Below are 27,428 nucleotides of genomic sequence, written 5' to 3'. Positions count from 1 at the left end.
GCTTCAATCCATATTAGATTTTGTTTTGCTACACCACCATAATTCAATAAATTTTATTTGAGTCTTATTCGATAGTCTAGTAGTTGCCACTCAGAAGTAAAAGAAAAAATTATTTACAAGTAAACATTTGAAAAAGGATAATACTCAAATGTGTTTCACCCTTTTTACTCTTAATACCCTAAAATAAAGTCAAGTGTAAACAATTACATGTTTTAGTCATCTGCACAGATCCACAACAGTTCAAAGGACAGCTAGTACTCATTCATAGATGAATGGCAAGATTGTTGACTTAAACCCAATACATTGAGGTTTGTAGTTGTTACTTGACAAAAGACGCAGAAGTGTTTGTAAGAAACTATTCGTTAAATAATAGTGGGAATACGTTGCCTCAGATACCAAAGGCCTGAATCATATTTTTCTTTTTTTACTGCCCTTAAGACCTGTGTGCAGCTCCAAGGGTCAGTTTAGATTCACAAACAAACTTGGGGTCTCTGTGGGAACCTGCAGAACAAATAGTGGAAATAAAACCTGCGTCTTTCCCCTTGTGACCACATCTTTCTCTGCAGCGTTTATTGTTTGTCTGTGTTTATTCTTGGACGGGTTTATCTATCGGGAGTTTCCCGCAATGTTATCAGCTGCTCAATTCGTGCACAACTGACCCTGTAAAATAAAAGTGTTTAAATCCCTTTGTGAAAGGAAAAAAAAGTTTCATAAAGACTCTCACATTGTGAATGGCATAGTCACACAATTTCATTCTTTGAAAAGTTGATTATTTTGTGGTGTTTTGCAGAGTTTTTCCTCACACAACAGACCTGAGAGCAGGAGTATTGTTTAGAACAGTTTGCCTCTCTCAAAGGACCTGGCTGAGTTCAGGGTAAACACATTCATCTGGAGAGCCCTGAGGTATCAAGACCGCAGATAAAGGTTTTCAGGAAGCTACACTTTGGATACGAAAAAAACAACAAAAAAAAAAGGTTGGGTGGCATAGAGGCAGTGTGAAGCATTTTTTATGCAATAAGGCAGCAGAATGAAGCTAAAATCAAACTGGGTTGTGCTTTAATATGTTAGAATTTGTGTTGGGATTTTTTTTTTTTTTTTTTAGGTATGGTGTGTTTTCTTGGAACTTTCCCTCTGTAGAGCGCTCTTCTCCCCTCTCTACCCCTTTGTATAATTGCCTTGTTTTTCTCCGGTACAGATGTTCCTTCAAGGGCATGCAGTGGTTTTCTAGTCAATACAGCCTGGTCTTCTCTTTAATTACACTACATGAGGAGGAGCGCTGTCTGCTAGCTAACTACAGTAGCCTCTGGGGCTTCAAGTTCTCTTCAGAGCTGAAAAAAAAAAAAGTTGTTTTTTTTCTTTCATTTTCTTCTGGTCTTTAGACATTATTGGTTTGTGTTAGATTAGAAAATGTTAATGGTAATGTGGAGCTGAGGGGAATATTCCAGGTTAATGTTAGAAGAAGGTGAGTGGGAGTCAACTAGTTGCTAAATGGGGACTGGAGAAATGGGCAAGCAGTGATGCGGAGAGAGGCCCCTTCTGAGAGGTTCTACACAGGAGGAAGGGCATAAAGGCAAAAATGTCAGACAAATGTCAAGTATACAGACTCAACTGCAGTCTATGAGTGAAAGGCAGTTTTGATAGCTGTTGAGAACAATCTTTCCCTGCTTGTGTTTTCCTCGTTTTTGAAACATCCATTCCTTTAGCTTCAATGCCGTTTCTTTTCCCCACTGTGTCTGTTCATTTTCTTCCTCTCCACTTCACTTAGTCTCATCTCTGATTGTCCTTGTCAGAGGTTCTGCTGGTGTTTCCTGCTCTATTTTCACCTCACTCTTTTCCGCAGGGCTTATCAGAGGCTAACAACCCCGGCTGTCAGATATTTTCACTGTGAACTTGTCAGAGATGTTCTCTCTCTCGCTCTTGTTTGACTGGCCCCTGAATCTTTTAGTGTTTTTCAAAGGACTTAAAAGGAGTATGGCCTGTGTCTGTGTTTTGCCCTCTGCAAAAAATAAAATAAAATAAATAAAAAAGACTTGTGACAGCTAGTCAGATAGGCAGATTGTGTCTTATTATATGCCTGCCCTGCTTCAGGTCTGGTTGGTCTTCATAGCTCCACAGGGAGGCACACATTCTCTGATTCACAAGTTCTCACAGAGCTCACATTTCTTCTTCATGGAATCAAATATTAACTTTTGGTATGCTGGAGGGCACATTCAGTTAAGGCTATCTCATGCAAAAGAATACCAGTTATGTAAAGTTTTTCTTTTCAGTAAGCAGCATGTTTGCATATTAACATACTTTAAGACAATGGAAGCAGAAAACATGCCTGACTCATGACTTGTTCTTGTCTTTTCTGTTCTCCTGATTTCACTACAGCCACATTCAATAAATTAAAACGGGTTCCGATGAGATTTATTTGTCAGATTAAAAGTGGCTTTTTAAAATTACAACCTTTATGGCGGTATCACACATAGTTTTCATGAGACATTCAGAATGCTTATTATTAATTGGTCTGATGTTATATTCTAATCTTAAATGTCATGTTTTAAACAGCTGCAAGTAAGAAATTATCAGCCTTAAAAAAGATTTAAAACATCAGTCTATGTGCAATTAGTTGATATAATGTGTTTTACTTGTGAGCTGTGTTACTAAAATACATAAACTTCTGATTTTTATTTGAATTTATTGAATATGACTGAATATCAGGAGGAGGAAGATACAATTTATTGACCTTGGCTTAATAAGTAGGTTTATTGGAATGAAGCAACTTTCTATCGAATTTTTCATACCGTTGGTTTATTTGTGAACGCGCTGAAGAAATACGTATAGAAGATTCTTAAACTATACATCACCAAAGTGTAACATATTTATTTATGCCAATCAAAATACTACTTGTTATAAGATAACTTATTTTCCTAGACAATGTTATATATATATATATTGGAATATATATATTTATATATTCAACAAGTACACTATTCTGTCTTCGCAGTCGATTGCAAAGTAGACTGATGCATCTCTAGTTATGCAAATTTGTTGTTAAGAAAAAGATAGGTCTTTCACCCCAATTGGAAAGACCTATCTTAGCTGTTTTACATCTTTTGCTGTCCAATGTGTGCAAGAAATGGCTGCAGCTGTAGACCAAAAATTTGTCTCCTTTTTCTTTCAGTTACTTTGCAGTCTTTGAACAAAAATAGAAAATGAAAACCCTTGCATCTAACTTAGCTTCCTTCCCATTGCTAAATTAAAGATGCAGTATGTTAAGACAATGGAAAGAAAGTGGAAAGAAAGTCTCATGATAACATTTGGACACCATTGGGTTGTATATTTATTAATGCAATCTGTTGTATTGCTATAGATAGCAGATCATATGGCAAATAAGTGCCCAGCAGAATTCTTTGGCTGCATCGTGCAAAGGAACTTGTGAGATGTGCCGTGTTGAAAGTGATACCTTAATGCTATGAGGTTCAAAGCCCAAAGTTTGCTGTTTCAAGTTGGAATTCAGAAACCGAAAAAGAACAAAACAAAACAAAACAAAAAAAAACCCAATCAGTATCACAGAAAGATTTCAATGTTTCTTTATGTCCTTATTTAAAGATGCATTTTGAGTTTCAAATGTGGCCCACTCTGCTATTTTTTATTAACACTTTATTAATTAAAAATATTCAGGAAAAAAAAAAACATATTTAAGAAAATATCCCAAATTCCAAATTCTATTCTTGAAAATCGAAAATCTACTGTTAACTTTTATCTCACAAAGAATAAGCTGGATTTCAGTGCTGCTAATTTTTACTTGCTGAAAGCCAGAATGATGTTTACTAATAGAAAATGTATGTTGGATAAAATGTCTCTGCCCCTTTAAGGATATAAGGCAGAAATTCCTCTTGGCTTACTCATTGCACGTGTGAGGGGATAAAGAGGGGGAAATGCACCACACAGGCGGTATGTGAAGACTGTCTGTGCTTGGTCATACAGAAACTGCTTGTGTTCTATTTGCAATTATGAGTAAAAGAGATTGATCTGTGGTCCATTCTTTGTTTTTCTGGACTTGTTGTTCCTTTAAAAGTACCTGGGTGGGCTCAGTTCACAGATAACAGAAGGCTTTAAAATAGTTAGTGGAATCTCTGGACCTTATCAGAGTCCTGCGGTTTCAGGGACAGGAAATTCAAAGGAGCTCAAATTTCAGACTTGTAGTATGGTGCTTTCTTCGGGGCACATCTTGTGCCATGACTCAGTGCCCATACATCCGCTGTTTCTGCTCGCCTGCTTTTGCTTTCATTAAGAAATACTGGGGCTCCAGCATTAATGCTTTAAAGATGGTACAGATGTTGATCAACCTCTGTCACACCTAAATGCAACACACTGTTCCCTGTTCTTTTCTGTATAACTGCAGCTCTGTGGGAAGGAGAAAGGTGTACAGGCATTATTACTGCAAAGACATTTCATTATGGAGACCTTAACTAAGGCGGATTGATACAACTCACCAGCCACAAAAGTCTCGTTCAATTAACTTTTAACCTGCATTCAATTCCATATAATTTAGTTTTATGTAAATAGTTCCAATCACAGATGAAGTAATTTCATGGATTTGTATTGAACAAATATGTTCAGTTTATTCTTAGATCATCCACAAGGAAATTTTGTTTAATTTGGACTTCTGTAAGAAGTGAGGTTTTTGAGCAGGACCCTATCCGAGGTGGACCAACTGCCAAAAATATCAGCAAAAAAAACTAATTTTAGGATTTTCTTTAATAAAATAAATATTCAATAAGCATCAAACTGTGTTTTAAAAAAATATATTCAATGTGAGAATATTTAGCTTTGACCAATTTAAGTGTTTTAGACAGTTGAACTTAAGTAGAATCTTGATTCCTTAAAAAATAACTAAATGGCTCTTTAATTTAGTAATGGGAAGGAAGCAAAGTTAGATGCAAACAACAGTCATTAGCAAGCCATTGTGAACATATATGTATGTATGTATTCATACATATATATGTAACTCTAGCAGACAAATACATGCTCCATCATGCTTCTGCATGTGACACATTTGTCAAATCCAGGGAAAGTCAATTCTAAGTTTCTTTAACCCACAGTCAAGCACATTTATTGCATTGGTTTCTGTGTTTCTTTTTATGTATCTCATCTCCATCCTCTAACCATCCATTCCAGCCATTCCTCTTCAGGGCCTTTGCTGCATGTGTTGCTTCTGGATGCCTTTCAGAAATGATAGAAGTTCGTCATATATTAGCCTTAAACAAAAACCTTCTTCACTGGGTTCTCAGAACATGAGCTCTCTTAAAATAAGGGGGGAACATTGCTCGGTTACAAATAGTTTTTCTCCTTAATTTGTTTTATTGGTTGCATTTGGACTTCCTGAGAGGCTGGGTTGGATATTATTTTTTTCTTGCCCCACACTTCTAATATGTTATATGCTTCTTGTAAATACAGAATTGTAAAATACGAAATTTGTCTTGCTGCTCTCAAGCTGTGTGTGGTGGAAAAATTACAGACACACGTTGACCACTAATACTAACATTTAATGTTGCTAACAGTGTCCTTCCTTTGGCGGGATTAAACTTGTGAGCTGGCACAGTTTTTCCAATTCATGATGACATGGTCGCACAGTGTGTTCTTGTCCATGTCTGAACAGCAGTCTGTATTGTCCATTGATGGCTGGCCTGTGCGAGTTTATCCGACTCATGTCCTCTGTGGCCTATAAAGGTCTTCTCTCAAGGCACCGACAAATTAGCCCCTTTTTTCCAAGGTTTCCTCTCATCAACTCCGTTGACCAAAATAGGACTCGTGTGACTTCTTGCCATCATCCAAAGAGACGGACCGACACACTTGTGCTCTCATCCAGATACACAAGGAAGCCCACTGAATACAGATTTTCCCTTCTGCTTAAAGTACCCAGGTTGTTCCGTTTTAGCGAGATAACTTAGCCTATCACTGTTGGTACTGGATGACTCAAACATGTTACACACACAACCAATGCTTATAAGGCTTACATGCATTCACACATACAGACATTAAAAGAAGACAGAAAGAATGAATAAAGGTATGTAACACGTGAAAAAGACACAACTTTTTCTTCTCCACTTACAATTAATTTGTATAGTTTTAGGTCAGTTTGGAGTACCAACATGATTCCATTAGCAAAATGTTAGTATAATGAGAGATAATTTTTATGAACTTGCAAGTTCATATACATTTCCTTTTTCCTTTCTTTTGCTTGCTTGTTTTGGCTTTTAACTTGTGGTCTTGGTGGCCTTCCACAAGCTTCTCACAATAGTTTTCTGGAAATTTGGCCCCATTCCTCCTGACAAAACTAGTGTAATTGAATCAGGTTTGTAATCCGCTTTGGTCAAACACACCTATTCAACTAAGCTCATGCGTTTCTAGAGGACTGAGATCAGGGCTTTGTGATGGCCACTCCAAAACATTTGACTGGTGTTTTTAAGCCACTTTTTAACTAGCTTGGTGTCATTTGTTCCCAGTCTTGAACTTAACTAATGTCTTGGGATATTGCTTTAATATTTTTCTTTGTTTGGACTCTTCGGCTCTTGTGGCCTTTGTTTGACAGTCAGCACTCACTAACAGGAGTCTCCCGGTCTAAATGGGTAGCAAAGTGACCGTCTAGACATTTTGTTTATATCATCTGCACCTTTGATTCATTTCAGCAAGGACAGTTTACCAAAAGCAAGTGGCTATAAAAAAAGAAAGTACAACATATGGCATTTTGGTTCTCAAATAATGTAACTCCTCAGAGTATTTGAGGAGTTACATTAAAATACATCCACTGCAAATGTTTTTCATGTAAAATGTTATAAGAGTATCTACTTGATGTTACGCTTTTTGACTAGACTCTTTTAAATATGTCTAATGGACATGAATATAAAAGAAAATATCTTTAAAAGTTTCTCGGTATTCTGGCATTTGGCAAAAAAAAAAAAAAACAATTTCTTGAGTCTAACCAGGAGGAATTTACATTACTTTACTGACAGATAATAGGAAAAAAGAGCTATAATTTTAAATAGAATGTATGTAAATATCTGTTTTTATTTTGCCAGCCTTCATGATGTGTAAGTGTGAACGCATTTAAGCTTGTGGAAGATCAAGTTGTGTGTGTAATGTATTTAAGCCACCCATTGCCTCTGGTGATAGGTTGCCTGCTGCTTTCTGGCTGTGCAGTACAGAAGTTGTGACTCATCCTTTACTCTCACCACTCATTCATAAATCTGCATGAATACTATAACTTCCATGTAACACCACCCCTACTCCAGCTCAGGCTGTGTTGTGGCTTCCTCTCTGTCCTGCTTTGCACTGCAGGAAGGGAAGGGTGAAGTCTAGTGCCACCTCTCTGTGATGCCCCCCACAGAGGTGAGAAAGAAGTGTGCCCTCGGCTGCTTCCTGTGCCTCCCCTTGGCACCTAAATGGCACCTCAGACTTGCTGCCTACTCCAGCTCTCTCTCTCTCTCTCTCTCTCTCTGACTCTCTCTCTCTCTTCAGATCAGGCCAGAGCAGCCATTTACTCACAGCTTGGCTGCCTTGGCAGAGACTCCTGGGAGATAATGTGCCATGCCTGCAAGTAAGCTCTGAGAGCATGGGTTAATACCACAGCGGAAAAAAGAAATCTCATGCTGACAAATCTCTCCTGCAGAAGTGAGGATGTCCACTGGCGAGCCGCAGACAGAGGAGAGTATTCTGCTCTGCCAGAATAGTTTGTCAGGTTCACTGAGGTCATTGAAATACTGCTCCTTATTTTCGCCCAGTTATGTTTGTGGTAAAGAGCATCTTTACCACAAACAGCAATGCAACGCATATCAGCATAAACATCGGTATTGGTTGGTTGCTAATAATATTTTGACATATCGCTCTCAGTTACAAAAAGTAAAACTGTACCTGTATTAATATCTGATGTTTACATTTCTTTTTTTCTTTTTTTTTTGCCAGTTTTGAATGCGTTTCAGGAAGGACATGGTAGGTGGTTGATCATGTGGCATTTGATTGTAACAGTGATAGTTATGTCATACAGGATTATTGTTTGTTTAACTGAATCAAGATTATTTATTTTTCCTTTTTGTGTCAAGATTTTGGGCAAATATGCATATTATGTATTAAAATGGTAAATTGACAATCTCTGCAATCTTAATATTGGATGATGGCAACAATCAAAATTTTTAAATCAGTTCATCTCTGCTCTATATTCATTCTTAAAGTTGGTTAAAGGTTTTGTTTTTGGTCAAGGAGTCTCCTGCAGAGAGAACAGCAGTGTGACTACACTGATATTGTGCACAAGGTTGAATTCCAGTAAAGTACAGTGAAGTTTATGGTTGTGACAATGTGAAAAAGGTGAAGGATAAAAACTTTCCTCAACTCAGTTAGTGATGTAATGTGACTGTGTCCTTATCAAATGGTTCTGGTCATAAAAAGGCAGCATCATATAGGGGATACATAAAAATAATGGCTTTGTAGCTTATAGTTATTGTATCTTGTGGCTGCTTAGCAAAGGGTGAATTATACTTTTATTCCTTGTGTCTCTCTGTGTATTTTGGGTTAACTTTTTTCTGTGACAGGCATACTGAACACGCCTCGGCGTGCCAGCAGTGATCTGCTGTCTGTTCTTCTTTGTAGCATGTGCACAATGAGGAGATGAAAGGGCATCATAAAATTACAAAGAAAACCTCATGAATTACACAGCTAGATGAAATGCCTTTGACAACCACGCACTTCCCCTCAAATAGTTTTCTTTTCTGTCCTTTATGCTAGCATGAGGAGTTGCATTATGTTTGCTCCAAGTAAAGTTTGAATTGTGCCAACTTTGTACAAATGGTCCTTCGTGTTGTTTTTACTGTGAATAATTAATAAAGTTACCATGCCCACTCAAGGACGGAAAAAAAAGCAAAGTTTAAAGTTGAAAAACACTTTAATGAAGGCTGAAGAAGTCTTCGTACTATCTAGGTCTGATTAATGTAATGACATGGTAGGTTGGTGGCGGTTCACCATGTTCTTTAGCCATTTATTTTGAAAATAATACGAGAGGACATATCGGACACACATTTTATTTGTAGTACTTATATCAATACACCTCTCAGTCCCACTCCGTGCCGCCTTGTTTGTGTGATGCTTCGTTTATAAACGCTCAGATCGGTGTTTGACATGGCCAGCTTTATTGGTGATTTATGAACAGCCGGAGGCAGCATGAAGAGTGGCGTCTCTTTGTGGGCATATTGAAAAACTGTTTTGTGAAAGACTCCTACGACTCATGTAGAAGTAATCCCTCTGATTCATAATTGCTAACCTACTCAAAATATGTTGTGACATGTTTAACTTTGTGGAGATTCTGTTGTTAGTATTTCATAGTGTTGAAGATATTTCTGTGGATTGGAGCAGACATGCTGCTACCAGCTGTAGATTGATTTGTCCAAAGGATCATTTTCTCCTGGGAACATCTGGGAGGGTTCATTTAGAACGGGTCCCTGGAAACAGATACTTTGTTATAATGGTTGGTCTACTGTGAATAGTAACATAATTAATGATGTTTACTATTGATAATGACCCTTCCATCAATATCATTTTTTTAAACATTTGACTCACTTTCTATTTTTGACGAGTTGTAGCTGTTTTCGTCTCCATTGCTGTGAGCACAACGAATCTTCTGGTTGCTCATGAGTGCGCTGTATACATTAGTTTGTTTTTTGACTCATGTCATTTGTCGTCTGAGCGACACCTTCGAACCAAACATGGCAGATAAAACAACTGATCCACTGCCAAAGCGGTATGGAAGTACTTGAAGTTAGCTCACAATAAACAAGGGTTTGGATGCTCAACACTGCGGAACAGACTTGATGGATGAAGAGATAGGAAAAGAAAGGAAAAGAAAAGAAAGGATAGGATCTCTGGGCTTCTCTGGAACTAGAAAAAAGCAAAACTACTGTGTTTTGTCTCAAAGCTATGAGACACAATGATAAATGTTGAACAATTAGATGTATAAATAGAATAGACATTTCTTTTATTGTCCCCCACTGGGGAAATTCAGGTTGCTGCATTTCAATGTAGGTTTATGCAAAAGATTAGAAAGATAAAAGAAAAGAAAAAACATGTGTTTAAAAAAAAATATACGTACAATAATAATAATAATCATAATCTCAATATATTGCACAAGGTTATAACATGAAAAAAACAGGTAGACATAAAAATATACTGACAATGCAAGGATTGTGCGGATAGAATGATATTTTTCTTAAATTTACATAAGTGTATTGAACATTAAAAAGACAGTTTACAAGACAGTATGCGTGCAGTGCAGGAAAACGTGCAATAGAAGCAGAAATGTTACTTAAAAATGAGTGAAACAGAGTAAAGGTCGGACTGTTCCTGTGCTTGCATGTGTTTATGTGCAGTTGACTAAACAGTTGACTAAAATAAATAAACTTTTTCCTGTTTTTAATCAAATTTAATTTTCCTGTCTGAATTGTCTGACTTAATGACATTTAAACTAGAAACTATTATAAAAACACATGTTTATAACGAGTTCTGGTTATTCTAAAGCTGCAGATTACATAATTACATTTGATAGAAATGATGTACGAAAAACAAATTGTTTTTTTATTTGAACTAGCAATCATCCCCAAACTAAGGCCTATTTTTCTTTTTCTCGTTCAGTCCCATTATGTCTGACATTAAAATTATTTTAGGATTGTCGCAAATCTTAATAAACATTTTCTTCTGGTAAAGATGGAAAAAATTGTAAATGTAAACAATTATTGTAATAAAAAATGTGTATATATTTTTATACCACTGTGACTTTCTACAATATCGTAGATATAATAGTCCTTGTCCTCGGTGTTAATTTACTAACATGGGGTGCTGTTCCGTTAGTCTCGTATGTCTGCTCTCTGTCAGTAACAATAATAATGACCTTGAGCCTCTCCTTCTCTGTTTATCTTGTTTGGGTGGGATTTTGAAGGCCGGCGTAGCTGTCAGCGCGCGGCCTAACAGGCACAGGTGGCTGAGTCTGCTCTGACTTCGCCTGCCCTCTTGGCATGGCTCTCTTGGCAGACCAGCAGCTCCTTGGCTGCTCGCCTCAATGGGCCACTCCAACTCTATAATCACCAGTTGGTGCTTTGTTAACATCGGGTTGGCCCACGATGAATTATTGCTCTCAGCTTTGAAATATGGCTCCTCCTGTGGAGGAATCCAATGGAGTGTGAAGTAGCGATCAGAATCTTGCGTATGTCTCTCCCTCTTAGCCACGGACGTAAATACAGTGTCATTCATGACAACTCTCGTGGTGATGACATCTTTCTGGGTCAGTGGTGGACCCCTCATGATTGGCTGCAGTGGATCAGACAAAAAATAAAGTGAATGGAGATGAGGGGGTTAGAGAAGGGCTTGATGAAGACAAACCGTGTCGCACCATGCGGCAGTCAGACAGCAGCTTGTTACTGTGTCAGATAAATATAGAGGTCTCTGGAGCTCCCCTCTGCAGCTCTGTCTTTGCTTGAGAGGAGGGGAAGGCCATGTCACCTGGGAGCTGTCGCTATCCTCATTCATCCTCATTAAATTGGCTTTAGATTTACAGGGCATTAAAGATTTTGCCATCTCTGACGTGACAGATGGGGGTAAAGTAAGGTGACCGGACGATTTTGTTACTCTTGTTCCGTAACCTCCCTAGGCTGCCTGGATGACAGCGCAATGCTGACCCAATAATAAGATCAGCAGAGAGATTTGTTGCTTTGGCAAGCGTTGAGTCTAGACGAGGGATATTGGTAATTTATTTAGATTTTTTTTTTTATCTGATGTGATGCTACAAGAAGCACCAACCTTCACTCCCAATAAACTGGAATGAAAGAGACGAGTCAAAGCAAAATATCTGTCTCTTTTCATTCGCACTTATATAGCTCAACTTGGCAGTTTCCTCAAAAACAGAGACCAGAGAAGGTTTTTCTGCTCAATACTGATATCTGATATTGAGATAGCAAAGTCTATTTGATGTGGGTTATGTGGGTGATGTGGGCATTTACCCTGGGAGTCATTAAAAGATGTCTGGTGTGAAATATCAGATTTGACTGTGTTTTGTGTTACTGTGCATCTTCCTGTGTCAGTCAGGCTCTGCTGATGAAGTAAAAGACAAAAAAGGCTTAATGCGGGTCGGAAGAGAGCAGAGCCACATTGGTACCTTTCATCTCTTCCATCCCCATGAGAAGGCAATGGTTGAAAACCATCCATTCTGAACTGACCCTTCCCACATAAGTACGGTGTGAATCACCCCCACCAGCCTGCTCCTGTTAGTGCATCAGTTACAGAAAACAAAGCTCACTAGGCTTGTTTGTGCTTGACTGTGAATCAGGAACCTGCTCTTTCTCTCTCAGGCGGTCTGAAAAACAGGAAAGGCACTAGCCTCCCGGCTGCATATAAACATTGTCATCACATGTTATTACTCACAATTTTTCAGTTTTACTGTCAGACTTTATTAAGTGCCTGTTTTTTTTTTCCCGTTAACTTTCTGCTTTTCAACGTGTCTACTTCAACATTGGGAGTGAATTAAATGTTTGTCTCGATCTTTAACCCTTGTTAGGCGTTATCCGCTCCTGTGTGCCCTGTTGTTGTTAGCAGATTTCCACAGCAGACATGCACTTGCTTGTTAGAGGGTTGTTGTTACGTTCCATCTACCTGCCTGCATAATATATGGTGTTATCATGCCGACCTTTTAGCTTTCTTGTTCCCTTCCTGTATATGGGATAATGACACAGATCATTCCTGTTCAGGAAATCCCCTCACATTTTGTCCTGCTTTGACTTTCTCCAGCTTGTTTTTTTGTGCCTCTGGTTTCATTTCTGAGATGTATTAAAAATGCCCATCCAGTATGTGTGCAGTAGTGGTGTTAGGTAGACAGAATGTAAAAAGAAGCAAAGACCAATCTGTTATTCCCCGTATTTGTACTGATATTAGTTTTTTTTTTCCAAGTCTTTGAAAACAAGAGCGCTCAGTTTCTCATTTCCTCCTTTTCTGTACTTTTTATTTACTACATGGATAAACTCGTCTGTCTCCTTTTCTGGAATGCAAAACGTTTCTATTGGAAACTTACAAAAGCTGATTTGAGTCTCTGTTTTTAAATATTTACATAACTTTTCTTTTCTCTTTTTTGTTTGAGAGCCAACTCAAAAGGTTGTTTTATTTTTTTTCTTTGCCATTATGGCACAGCCCTCTGTCAACAGCGCCTTTTAAAGGGATGGAGATTGACTCAAAACACCAAGCTTAGTGTTCAGAAAAAAACAAAACCCTACACCACTTATGTCAACCTGAACATCAATTAGCAGCTGGAAAGTGCATGAGCAGACATGTACATCACCCTTTTTCAGTGTATAGTTTTCATACCAATATACTGGATATTTGTGCAGAATCACAGCTCACTAAGTCACATTCATTTAGCAAATTGCAGCATTTTGAAGCTAATATATTTTTGTTAGTCTTCTTTATTCACATGATGCAGTAATTTTCCAAGGCTTGAATCAAAGCATTTTTCAAAACCATTTATTTTCATTTTTGATGAGAATAGCTAATGCGAAGTATTATTCATAAAGTAATAGCAAGCATTTGAAGACCATGTTGCTACATGTACTATGAAGTTGTAATGAATTTTTTCATTGTTTTTATTTTTTCTGCATGTTTTTTTTTAAATATTATTATTATCTTTGGTTTTGATTTTGTTTAGTTTTAGATTTTGTGGTTCCTCTGGTCTTGAATATTTCAGACAAGAAAAGCACAGAGAGAGTGAAGGGGGGAAGATGTGCAGCAAAGGTCCAGTGTTTAGGGAGTCCAAACACTGACCGCTGCACAAAGAAGTGTGAGACTCCATAAATGAGAGAGCAACCTGTTTTTCCTTCTTTCCTTTTTCAGGCATTTTTATTTTTCAAATATAGATTTTTGTATAACTCTTTTTTCCCATTTTTATATATATTTTTCTTACAACTGTCTGTATTTTCTAATCTAATTATGTGTTATAACTAGTGATGTTTCTATTTCGTAAAGGATTGTTTATTCAGTCAGTTTACTTAATCAATCCAGAACAAATTTTATAGGAAATTGCCAAGTATAGTACAATCAATTTAATTTAAAATTATAATCTCAATAAGACGAAGAGAGGTTTATGGTTGCTACTTGACAAATCATGAAAAGATTTGAGCTCTTAATACTTTTATAATGCCTTGTAACTATATATTTTTTCATTTTATTATGTTTCAAGATCTATGTTCTTGATAGTATCGTGAGAAGATCGAAGAGAGTCATTACTATATTCTGGTTTCAGAATATAGTAATGCCGGGAGAGCGTGCTCTTCCCGGCATGCTCTCCGGCGCTGCCATGGAGACAGACACCTCGGCATCCATCACTTAGTGCCTGCGGCTGTCAAGAAAACGCTACACATAAGCGTGTGTTTAAAACCTCTGGCTCTGAGGCAGTGGGAGGAAGCGGCCTCTCGGAACACGGCTTAACAGATCCTCCTCTGCCGCCTTCATTGTCTCTTTTTTTCCCCCGCTTTAAGTACAACATCGGAGATGAAGCCCTTGATTTATGGCGTGAGTAGAAGCTAGGCGGGCTAAGACAGGCCAGCTACTGGAAGCAGAGAATGAGTGTGTGGGGGACTCAAGTCAAGGCCTTGAGCAACAAGGTTTCAAAAATGTCCACACAGTTGCAGGGTCCCATCTTACCACATGGCTAAACTAGGACTCAACTGATCATCTCCGGTTGAAGTACAAACAGAGCAGAGCTGTCAAGCTCTTGAACGTTTTTTCTTGAAACGTGTGTTTGTGTCTGAATAAGCCAACTGGAGTATAGGGCCGCTGTCCGAGCATGAAACACAAGCCAATCCTGCTGGGAAATGTGCTTTTATGTGATTTTTTTTTCTTCTACACTCCTTTCATTTTTTTTCTTCCTGTCAACTAACTGACACACCCATTCCAAGAATCTCTGGTGGTTTTGCTGAACTTTCTCATGTAAATGCTGAACGTCTAAATGGCCCAAATTAACTTTATCATCCTGCAGACTGATTCGGGAAAGAGAGTAGACGAGCCACTTTTGGGAATGTTTTGCAGTCCTAATGTTCGATAGAGGAGGTCTTGCATGTCTGCCTTTGTGGTAAAAAAAAAAAAGAAAAAAAAAGACTGTGTTTGTGTGTAAAGAGGTGGGGCAGTAGGTGGGGCCTGAAGAAACAGCAGCGACTGCTCTTAAGACTGTCGCCTGGACTCTGCCTCTTGGCAGCAAACTTGATCAGCGAAGGAAAATACATGCTCTGCCTTTACAATGCAGGTCTTTGTCTCTGTTCTGCATCGGAACCATCAACTATTTTGGAAATAGTTTCCAGCTTATTAAAACGGTTCCAGACCGTGACTGTTGAACTAGTGAGTTTCCACTTAATGTTTTGGCATCCTTCCCCATCTTTGGTCTGCTGCGGGCATCTTCAGAGAATTAGGCTTTCTGGTAGAAATTTATCTACCGTTGGTGTTTATCTTTCTGTTTTTTGTTAGATTTTCTCCACAATCCCCCTCCTGATGGCCCCTGACTTTGATTAACTGTGAAGATCATAGACTTCTTGCCTCATACCCTTGCTGCCTTGTGTCATTGTTCTGACTAAGCTTCTCTCTTCAACAGAAATGAATTAGGCTTTTTGTGCCAATGGCCACTTACAAGTGCCATTAACAGTTTGCTGGAGTAGTTCTGACTCTATCTAAGCTGAATCACAAAGGATATGTAGCAATTAAACGACATTTGACTCACTGTTAAACCTGTGACCCTGAGTTAAGACTCACATCATTCTCTAAAATTGTCTGTGAATTTGAACTTGCATTAAAAGCTTAAATAGATTTCTTTCATGAGATATTCCTTCATCTGTGTTTTATTTAACCAGATAATATTTCTCTGATATCATTCTTGAATTGATTTCTTGGAGGTAATAGGAGCGTAAAGCCCCCTGTGTTATTAGATCCAGAATCTTTTATTGCTCATCTGAGTAGCCTTTCCTCTCCATTAACTGAGTTTCTCTCTCTTTTTTTGTGCCCGTAAATACTGAATAAATGATCATAAACCTGCTAACTGAGTTTTCTCAAGTGTGATGCTCCCTGAGACTGTACAGCTGTGAGTTCTTGGCAGATCCTCATGATTCGATTCAATTACAGTCGTTCAGAGCAGGATTTGATTCATTTGTGCTGCATCTGCCCTGCTTCCAATGTGTAATAAAACTCCTTTAATTACTTCTGGTATTCATAACCACCTCTGAAAGATCAATAGTGGTCTTTTAAGTTCACAAATATACACATTTTATCTCCTCAACTTGGAGTGGAGTAGAACAGTAGGTATAGTACCTTGCAAATACTTCTTGTACATTATCTTATCTTGTCAAGTTAAATCTACAAACCTCAATATAATTTGTTGCAGTTTTGCATGCTTGATCAACATAAAGGGGCATAAAACTTTGAAGTGAAAAATAAATAATTTGCCATTTTTTTATTTTCAAATAAAAATCTGAATAGTGTGTCATGAATTTGTATTCAATACTACTGACCAGATACTTTGTAAAAACATTTTTTGCTGTAGGGCTTCACAGATATGTTTTATCTGTGAATTTTGCAGATCTTCAGATACATGTAACAATCTTCCTCACAAAATAGCTTGAGCTCAGTGAGACGGGACAGAAAACCCCTGGGAACGAGAATTTTATCACAGTATCACAGTTTAATTGAACTTTCCCTGGGCTATCCTGACTATTCTTTGATGCAAATGTTTTCATTTTAACTTTGATTGTATATTTTTCTGCTGGAAGGGGAACCTGTTTTCCTGTCTTAAGATTTTAATAAGTTTTTTAATGCAAGATTGCCCTGAATTGAACTTCTCCCTGCCTGCTGGCAATTCCACCACCATCATTGTTTTAATCCGGTGTTAAGAAGGATGTGCAGGGTTAGTTTTCCACCTGTGTATTAAAACAGTTGCAGAACTGGAGATAGCCTTAGTTGACATTCTAAATGGCTGTTTACCACAATTGCTGAAGTACTCATGGTTACATAACCTCCTTGCATTTACACAAAATCATTAACAAAGAAATGCATCAAAGACTCAAAATATTAGTTAACAGGAATAATGTGCTTTGATATAAATGGCTGTACTTAAACAAATGAAAGTTGAGCATGCAGATGATTTTGGAAAGGAAATGCAAAATTTTATTAGGTTCATATTTTTCATTCTTCTGATATTTTTAGAGCCTCCATCACCCACTTGTCATTTGATGGTTTACAGGAGCAAGTTCTAAATTCAGCTCAAACTTATCAAAACTGATCAAATTATTACTCACTGCTTTACAGTCTAAACCTGAACACTAGGCTGTCTATCTGTATACACAGCTAACATGAAAATGAGTGTGAATATGTTTGGGCCTGATCATGACCAAATACAGTTACATTTAAAGACCACAAACCCCATGTTTGTAGTGAATCCAAATCCAGTTTTTTGTATTCCTGTAAACAGAGAACAATTCTAAATAGAAAATATTATCCAATGATTCCAGTAACAAAAAAATGTGCAATGATGAGAAAGCTTGTATAATGACTTTTCAGGGTAGTTTCTGTAAGCCAGATCTGGTGTGGCAAACAGCGGATAACTTCATTCATTGTGTTCAAAGAGAAATATTAGCAACTGTTTTCTACATAAAACAGATACAGTTTGTCTGAAATTCTCAGTTGACACCAGCAATTCACTCCTGAATGAAACATTTTTCTATGTCACTTCAAGTCTTTACTTCCAGTCCATCATGTTAAAGAAAAATATGAAATTAGCCGGTTACAATGAAATTTTAATTTTTATAATTTTTTATACATTTTTATTAACATGGTCAACTGTTAATATTTATTTGAAGTTTATTTGCAGAGTGCTGCAAATAAACTTAACGGTTCTTTAACCAGGCATCTTCCAATAAGATAACAGTGACTTTTACTGTCTTTACTTTATTTCTGTAATATTTTGCTGTCATTTTAAGCTAATCCTGCTGACTGAGTTCTCCGTTGACATTGTTTGTTACATGCTAAAGATTCCTCTGGCAATGAGACAGATAAGAAAAATGGATACAATGGTATATTGGAGTGAAGGGTGCTGGAGAACAGGCAATGGGCGGATTCTGGTAAATGAGTCAGTTGATTATTGACTCAGGCTTAATCCATCTCACATATTGTGACAGCGTTGGTATTATTCTCTTGATGATGTCATGTCTGCCTCGTGAAATTCTTGTTCCTGATGCTTGGTAGTTGAAGCTTGTGCAAAACACAGACAGTGCTTTTATAGGACACAGCATGTGGGGGGCGTTGTTCTTTTCACTGTCTGACCCATGCAGGGAGATCTGGAAGAATGCCTATTGTTTCCTCATTCCATGCTTTGTCTGATGAACTCTGGCCTACTCTATAGCGCCCTGAAAAGTTGTTGGCACTAACTGGCTCGCTTTCTTTCACACTGTTTCTCTCAAGAAGGAGGTTTTCTTATCCATCTTCAGATTCTACTAAAAGCAGCTGCTGACCTGGAAGACCATCTCTTGGTGTTGCTCTTTAAGCCTGCTTACTGATAATTAAAATGACTCATCAGTGAGAACAGGATTACTCAACAAAATAACAGCTTCTTCCACAAAACAAGCAAACAAAACAACAACAAAAGAGTAAAACAAGTCCCAAAGATCCCATGCTGACAATTAGAGCTCTATTTCATAACGCTTTTGCTGTTTTATTTTGCTTTAAAAGTCTATAAATGTTCAAGTACGAATTTGGAACCTTGGTTTCCTTTAAGCTCTTTTGAGCCTGTTTGTGAGTTTAACAGGGGGCTCTACAGGAACAGCCCAAATAAAGAATGTGTGAAGGTACATGAGCTGCTCACACGTCACACTTTCACTAAGCTCCTCCAACATTTGGTGGTCAGCCAATAAAACTCAAGCAAATTAAGTATTTTTAGAAAAATCTGCTTCTTAGTCCTTGTAACCGTGATTAGTGATGTCACGTTTTTCTTCCTTGTTTCTTTCGGTCTTTGATAATATTATTGAGTTGTATTGTAAAAGCTAATACATGCAATAGGACCAGGGATACAGCTAATCTTCTGTGTTACTTTTTGAGCTTTTATGCTCTGACACAATTCCTTCAAGTTTGGACTAGTTACAGTTGAACATGCCAATGGATTGTGTTCACGCTTGGCTTGGGTGTTAAAGAACTGCTGTTATTTTCTGAAGTTAAAATATCACTGAATTAATTCATTTATACTCTATAGTGCACAGTCTATACTAGACTGAGTACTATATACACAATCTAGTATAGATTTATGTAAAAACAAAACAAACACTTGTATATCAAGTGTTTATTTCTTTTAATACAAATGAAGAAAATGTACAGCTAATGAAAACTCAAAATCCATCTACTATAAAGAGTAGACTACTTTTTGAGATTATTACATAAATATATCCATACATTTTTTGTTAGGGTCATGCAATGGCCTGATCAGTCATGGCCAGGACTGCTGAACTAACAGTTGTCCAATGAAAACTCATTAATGTGACTCAAAGTATCCTGGCATCAGAAAATGGCTGTTTAAACTGTACTGTATCCAAGCAAATGGGAAGTTAAGAGCAAGGAAAAAACTTGGTAATAAACGGTGCACCTGCACAGCCTTGAGAGAAATATGGGAGATGGTCTAATCAAAAAACTGATAAGATTCATTAGGTGTGAACTACAGCTGAAAATTAGAACCGTCTTACTTGGGTTAAAGACCAAAAATATCACTGGAATGCTGCTCAGTGTCATGGGAAGTCAATAACTTTTTTTTCTCAGCTTATTTGAGCATTAGCTCAGAATGCAAGATGCACATCCTGTGCCCAAGGCTTGAATTCCAATGTGAAGTTTCCACAGTCAATGAGGTTTTAATTCAAGTCCTTAGAAATTCTAATACGACAATACACCACACCCTAATCCCCCGACACCATTCTTGTGCAAGTCTCAAATCTAATTCCTGATTGTTGTGATGATAAAAAGCTCCTTTAGTTTTAAAAGCACATACCACTTGTGGACACCTGTGGCTGTTTTGACACAGTTATTCATTGACCTGCACATAGCATTACAACTTCACAGCTTACCCACATGCATGCAAACAAAATATGTCTGTGTGAGATAGTCAGATAAGTGTCTTCTCAGTGGGATCCTTTGGCCCGTCTCTGACAGCTGCAGCAATATGAGAACATGGGGTTCACCTCTGACCAAAAACAGCCATGTGCCCAAATGACAAAGTGGGGTTAAGAGTGCACTGCCATGTTCTTTCATGTATTCCACTTGCAAGAATAAATGCTGACTACATTGGGACAAATTGTCCATCAAGGAGTGTGAACTGCCTTAGTTCTTGTTCTCATTTGGAGATAGGCATGCTTGCACTGCTGCAGTCAATGACCCTGGTTATCACATCCTGTGCCCAAGGCTGATCCCTGATCTATCAAAGACAACTAATGGAGTCATTTATCTCTCTGTGAAAATGAGAGGAACAGGGAAGGAAGGAGCCTAAACAAGTGAATTACCAGAGGGGAACTTCATCTGACTTTGTGCATTGTTTCTGTTTTTTTTTTTTTTTTTTTTTTTTGACAGAACTGCAGTGCTGCTCAATTTTTACTTCACACTCTGGTTTGGCAACATAGGAACAAAGAAGATTTCCATTTTTATTCACACAAACCTGCCAAGTATCACAGTGATGTTTCCTTTAGCAATGCAACCATGGCTTCAAATGAAGCTTGACTTGTACCTCAGCCTCTTTGACATGTCATTTTATCAATGATGTCTGTCAAATCTCTAACCACTGAAGTGAACCTTCTTTCATCAGCTACTTATCATTTAATCTACTTCTATCATTGCTTTGCTATATCTAATGAGTGTACTGCTCATTAATCAGCTATTTTGGTTTGATCGGGTGGGATGGGGGTGATCATGTAAAATCAGAATAGTAAAGATCATGTAATAAATTAAAAGATACATGAGACTTAACTTTTTTTTTTCCATTTGCTTCCATACTCAAACTAGATTAAAATGATATGTAATAGTTTAAGTGCACAGAAGTGAAATAGTTGACAGTGTTAATGTAATTAAACGAAAAAAAAAGAATACACATTAGCAACAAGTCAGACAGATACAGAGCTCACTGTCAGAAAGTGCAGTTTTTTTTAGGAAAATAAATGTGTTTTGTTATTTTACAGATTAGATCGACAGAATTTCTGTGGTCATTATTACCCAGCGACAGTAAGCAACAGTAAGCAATCTTCATAAAACAACTGTGTACACCCCTGTTCAACAAGGTGCTCTAAGTACCCTCTTACATAACTGGTTCCGTGAGATAAGAATAGCTTGTTTTCCTTTGTTTTTTCTTTTAGAAAAATGGGGTTCATCAGAGCTTTAAATGAAAGCCGACTTGCTGTGTGCAAGTAGGAATTGAGAATCTAACATCTGTGATTTACGTTCTTGTTGGCAGACGGTACACCATCACTCCATCACATCATTGTGTAAAGATAACACTTCAACCTTGGATACAAACATTCTTTTGGCTTTGTGACAACATTCTCTTTGTGCATCGTTCATATCAATATTGGATACATTTTACCACCTATTCTTAAAGTAAAGAGTTTTACACTCTTTACTTCGAAAATCTTATAGTGGTGGCCTCTAGTCTAAAATAATATCCAAAATTTAGAAGATTAAACATTAGCACTAAAAATATATTTTTTTTACTTCTGCTTGAACCTTGGATAGCTCTGAAGATAAAAATACGCATTTTCATCTTGAGATTTTAATGAGGGAAGCCAAATATTTCCTGATTTCATTTTGGCGGTTGGTGCAGAATATAGGAGGGGTGTTTACTAGCCTCCACTGCACCCTCCCTGAACTGTGTAAGGCATGTGCTCTCAAAGCTTAGGCAGACAGACAGCTGGCCACACAAGCTTAGGAGAGGAGTGGGCTGTCTGGTTACTGACTTAGACCCAGTAGACCCACTTCATTCCTTACTGGTCTGCAGTCCCTGTTTTGATCATGTTGAGGACAGGTTTCCAGGTGCAGGGGCTTTTTTAGTAGAACAGTAGCAACAGATGTTCCAATGAAACCACAGAGGATTTTCATTTTCACACACTGTGCCGAAGCGTGCTCTCCTCAAATCTGTCTGTATTGTTGTCATTGAATGTGACAGGGTGTACTCTGAGGGTACAAGCACCCGTTCCCTCCGGCCATGCCCCTCTACCCTCTATGCATGCTGTTGAGCGGTTGTGTTATGTTGCACGTAGGCTTGTGGAATGCCAGGCCGTTCTCCACTTCCCTCACGGCGGGTGGCCTTAGCGTTGAGAGCCAGCAGAGTGGCTACCGGGAGGGTTCGGTGGGCAGCTCTTGGGGATCAGTGGAATGTGCTTTAGAATGGGTGTTTTTGTGTTTGGGACACAGAAAGGAAGATTACAATTTTGGGGCAATTTATTCTCTACCTTTGAAGAAAGACATACAGATAGATCCATTCTAAGATGCTCTTAGAGGTTAAATAGCCCACAACAACATCAACACACAACCTTAACTAGCACATTTGTTAAATAGACAACACAGTTAATGCCGGATGAGGATGTTTCTTTTATTAGATAATTTAATAACAGGCTATCTATAACTGAACAGTAAAACAGTAGTTTTAAATCATCATTATGAACAAATAGAGAAATGCAAGACTTAGATTGTATCCAATCTGACTTGTTTATCCAATCTGATGATCTTCTTTCAACTGAGATTATTTACATGCATTTCACCACCCTATGCCAACCCTAACTTTTTTCTTTAAATACAAGCCAGCAACTGCTGGTCAACCAGCCAGAGCTTTTTTATTTGAATACTAGCCTTACTGTGGGCATCAGGCATTTTGGAGTTATTTGAGAGCAGACATATAATTATACCATTAGGGTGACGGCAAATATGCATAACAAAATGCAAAAGTCTTATCTTGCTTGTTCTAAGAAACACCAATCTTGGTTTTGGCCTTGGGGGTGCTGCAAATGGCTATGACATCAGTAGCGTACTCTTCTCCTTCGGTCTTCCTTGCATTCGCTGCATGAAGCCATGTCATGGCTATGGTCAAAGCACACGCATGCTGACGTCACACGGGCTGCTTGTGGACTGACGTCAGTGTACAAACTTGAGCTATATCAGGGGGTGAGCAGAGCCCCTAGCCAGTGTGGCTGCTGGGTAGTGCGGTCCACAATGGCTCTTGTTCAGACCTCATGACCCAAAACCGCAACCAACCCATGTGTGGGTGATTTCGCGTGTGTCTTACGTCAACCACTTCATGCCAGCTATATCTAACGCAAAAGCAGATCAAGTGATCAGTATGTAATATCTTAGAATAGCCATCCCTATCTGTATCCCATTAACTGTGCAGAGGGTGGTAGAGCCAGATGTGACAGTATTAAGAGTCACATCCTTGGAAACTGATGGACAGGAAGAGAGATTCTGTCATTTTAGGCTACTTAAAGGGAAACTATTCAGAACTCTCCTCTGTATCCTCCCACACTTTGTCTTCATCTGTACATCTCAGATAGTTCAGCCTAAATATCCATTTATAGATCTTCAAGCAGATCAGTGGGTTCATAGCTGACTTGTGACCAGCTGCTGACTATCCAATTACAGAGGCCTTGACCTCAGTTTGTCAGAAGAGTGCTTTACCTTTCCTGCTCCATCCCACATCCCACGTCTCACCAATGCACTTCCACTCGAGCCAGTGAAACATTTTTATGCAAAGTAAAGTTCCAGAAGCAGATCCATACAGTTATTTCATCTGACCTACATTTTTCCTTTTCACTGTGTGACTTTTTTAAAGTGTTATTCAATTCAGATGTGTTTACTCTTTCCACTGAAATGCCTAGTGGATAGATTTTTTTTTACTAAGAACAAAAATTGTTATTGTTAAAAAAAGTTCGACTTGGACTGATCAGAATTCTGTTTTTATTTCATTCAGGATTGGTTCAGTTCCAATTTCTTTTTAATTATGACACTAAAATGATACATTGCAAATACTTTTTTTCTTGCAGTCATGTATTTTAAAAACAATGGCTTACTTATATTTTAAAACAAAGACAAAACAAATACAAAGCTGGTATTTTATCTGTATTTCACACACTATATTCTATCTATTGCTTTTCTTAAACCTTGTATGAACTGTAGACATGACCCATCATAATCATTTAATTTCTTTTTAAATAGTTGTGTGTTCTCTTTAAACGTGGGACTCACTTTTGTTTGTGTTTCACTCAATAAGAGTTAAGAGTGATGCTGTCAGTAACCTTGTGGCACCTACTGGTGAGAAAAATGTGAGTTTCTGATCTACATATCACTATTTGAAGGAAATCAGAATGAAAACAATTGATTTTGGTCAGTGAATTTCTTAGTACATCTCCCTCTGAACTGTTGGAGGGAATTGCAGTGTCAAAAAAATGACAGCATGAAAGAAGTTACTGGATCTTTGGTATCTGTAAATGCTGCATCCTAAAAATGAAGACATGCCTGGTTTTTGCAGAGAAAACAAAAAGGTGCACAATCCAACAAATCCCTCTATTGGTTTTTCTGCTATAATAATGAGTCATGGAGAAAATACCTTTTCTTTAAAAGGCTGATCGAAATCTTGTCTTTGTCTATCTTATAGTACATATTGCTAATTTTCATATATATATATATATATATATATATATATATATATATATATATATATATATATATAGCAGCACATGAGCACAACCTCTGTTTCATCCCTGCCATCACCTTTCAGTTCACTTTTTTCTCTCACATCTGGATCCAATAGGAGCAGCTTCCTTCTCTAAAGGAGGGACACATATAAATAGCCAGGCAGCCATAACCACACCAAGCAGAGCAGCCTGGATGTTAGTGCATTTGTTTACCGCTAACCCTTCTTTGCACTGCCGGCTAAAGATGCAGCATTTCCCCCTGCCCAAACCCCAGCTCCTGTGTCCCTCAACTCCAAATCAGATGCTTTCATCACCAAGTTGTGGTGCGACTGATGTACATACACTAAAAGTTGAACATGCATCCACACAGCTCCTTTGCCCATCTGTGGAAATTTTGAGTGAAATGAAGCCAGGATAGAAATGCAAGCAAGCAAGTGACCGGAGTACGGCTGGTGGGTGGGCTGACGGTGGCCTGCGTGGGTTGGGACATGTGGGCAGAGGAGAGTGAAAGCAAAATCCTGCTTGTAGCTGAACAACAGTAGTAATCACGTTGCTAGCTCATTGATGATACAACTGGAGCTTAAACAAATCACACACATATGTCTGTGCAGCATGTCGTTGTTTTCTAGCTAAAACATTTGTAATTCATAAATGATACACTGCAAACCATAATGTCCCTTTTTGTATTGATAAACTCTTAACCCCTTTCTTTTAACACCTCTTTTTGGATTAATAAAATTTGTATATTTTACAAAAATGTGAGTGGAAATTGACTTGTTAGGAATTGTTAGGTATGAATACTTTGAGACCTAAAGTATTGATGAATAGCACACACCTAAACGTATGAATTCACACTGATGTCTAAAGGTGGTACCAAAATCCTATGCAAGGATTTAAAAGGTCTCTGGTGAGCCCAATGTGGCCACAATAAACGAGTGTTGCAAATAACTGCAACTCAAAATATAAAATTCTGACAGCCTTCACATCGACAGTGGACTGATAGAGAACCTAATAAAGTAAAACTTCAGTAGGAAAAAACAAATATTTTCTTACTACTCTGCTGATAAACTTTATGCTCACAAACAACAGCTGAGGTCATCTTATCTACTGCCATGGGAGTTATCTGCTTTAGCCTTAGCATAAACTGTGTTGTGTACTCTACCTTCAGTCGAAGTTGAAGCTTTCCTCATATCCACAACAACATCTGTTTCAAAATATGAGGGCCAAAAGTATTTCCAAGATAGAGACTATTTTTGGTGCATGAAAAGAAACCTGGTGTCTTTTACTATTTTCTACTACGGAGTTCAGTAATGACTTCCAGCATAAATGATCTTTGTAGTAAAAGGTTACTGTGACCTTTTCTGCTGTTGACAATGAGTGGACACACATTTTGAATAAGACTTTAAAACAATATGGTTTTAGATTATATCATCATTTATGAAGGTGTATTGATATTGTTCTATACTATCGCTCCATGTGATTTTAGATGAATAACATATTTCAGAAATTCTTAACCTCTTCTGTTTTTTTATGAGAGGACATGGCAGGTGTACATCTTAAGCTTTAAGTAGTTCTTATAATTCTATCAATATACTTACTAAACTATAATAACTAAAATATTGTGGGATATCGCTATCTTTACTTAAAGAACTTCTACCTTCTCACAGTTCCAAGGGTCCAAAGTGAACTGGGGAAAAGGTCTGTTGCAATCGGTTGCTCCATCTGCCTGTAATTAATTGCAAAATGTCTTAGATCTCCACTATTTTGTTGCTCTGATAACATTAGAAGAGTTTTTAGAGAATGTAGAACTAAGTGGATCTAATTGAAGATGCTTGGGTTGCATGTGTCTAAAAACTGCCGCATGCTGCTGTTCTGGCCAGGGCCTTATTCTAAAAGCGATTGTTAACCTCGCCTTTACGCATGCGAGTGTTTCACACGCATGTGAAACATGCTTGCTTTTCATGATGTTATAACAAAAGCCAAGGTGTCGTTCAAGCTCCTCAATTGAAAACTCATTCCAGCCCGAGGCGACCCCAGCTCTTACCTCTCTCTCTCCTTTGTGCTTGTGCCCTCATCTGCTTGGGTGTGCAGGAGGAGGAGTAGGAAGAAGGAGGCGAGTGCACATGTGCGTGAGGGGCAGCTGCAGTTCTTGCTTGAGTGTGTTTTAATTTGTGTACATCAGAAGACGCTGTAGGGGGGTGTGACTGGGGGGACAGATGCACGTCTTTGTCACGTTCAGAAGGACAAACACTGACACCAACTGTTAAGCTATGCTGTGATTTTGAACGTATTGTTTTTGTCCTGTTTGATTGACGTGCTCCTCAAACATAGATTTCAAAATGTTTCTGCATTAGAGGACAAAAAGATCTCTTTTAAGAATGTTATAAACAACAAAAAGGAACCTCATGCCACTTAAAAAAACTTGGCACATGAGTCAGCATGCAAGTCTGTGTGATGTGGTAAAACTGCAGGAACACTGAGTTCGTGTTCAAGGGATAGAACTTGAGAATGTCCCCGTACCCCCTCTCCCTGGCCTCTAAGGAGGAGTCTCCAGCACTTTACTCCTGCCCCCAAACTGCTTTTCGACAGCCTTTTTCTGTCAAACACATAGCTTCAGTTTCTCTCCGAGGCCACCAGGGTATCAGGTTATTGGAGGAAGGCAGAGGGAAGGAAACAAAT

General features: G+C 38.1%; 1 protein-coding gene across 3 annotated transcripts in view; it reads left to right on the top strand.

Annotated features, from left to right (window-relative positions):
• igf1ra (insulin-like growth factor 1a receptor) overlaps positions 1–27,428 on the top strand; it is an 88,937-nt gene that overhangs the window by 14,438 nt on the left and 47,071 nt on the right. Inside the window, exon 2 of one of the 3 annotated variants that reach the window (XM_055031820.1) lies at positions 26,417–26,447. The exons of 1 other annotated variant lie outside the window; for it this stretch is intronic. The gene's annotated coding sequence lies outside the window, so the exon portion shown is untranslated. Of the gene's footprint in view, positions 1–26,416; positions 26,448–26,717; positions 26,875–27,428 lie in introns of those variants that run through there. One more of the 3 variants, XM_055031811.1, reaches the window with a different exon arrangement.

Source organism: Poeciliopsis prolifica, unplaced genomic scaffold, assembly GCF_027474105.1.
Source record: "Poeciliopsis prolifica strain line A6 unplaced genomic scaffold, Auburn_PproV2 SCAFFOLD001, whole genome shotgun sequence".
NCBI lineage: Eukaryota > Metazoa > Chordata > Actinopteri > Cyprinodontiformes > Poeciliidae > Poeciliopsis > Poeciliopsis prolifica.
This window is presented reverse-complemented; position numbering and strand designations above follow the sequence as displayed.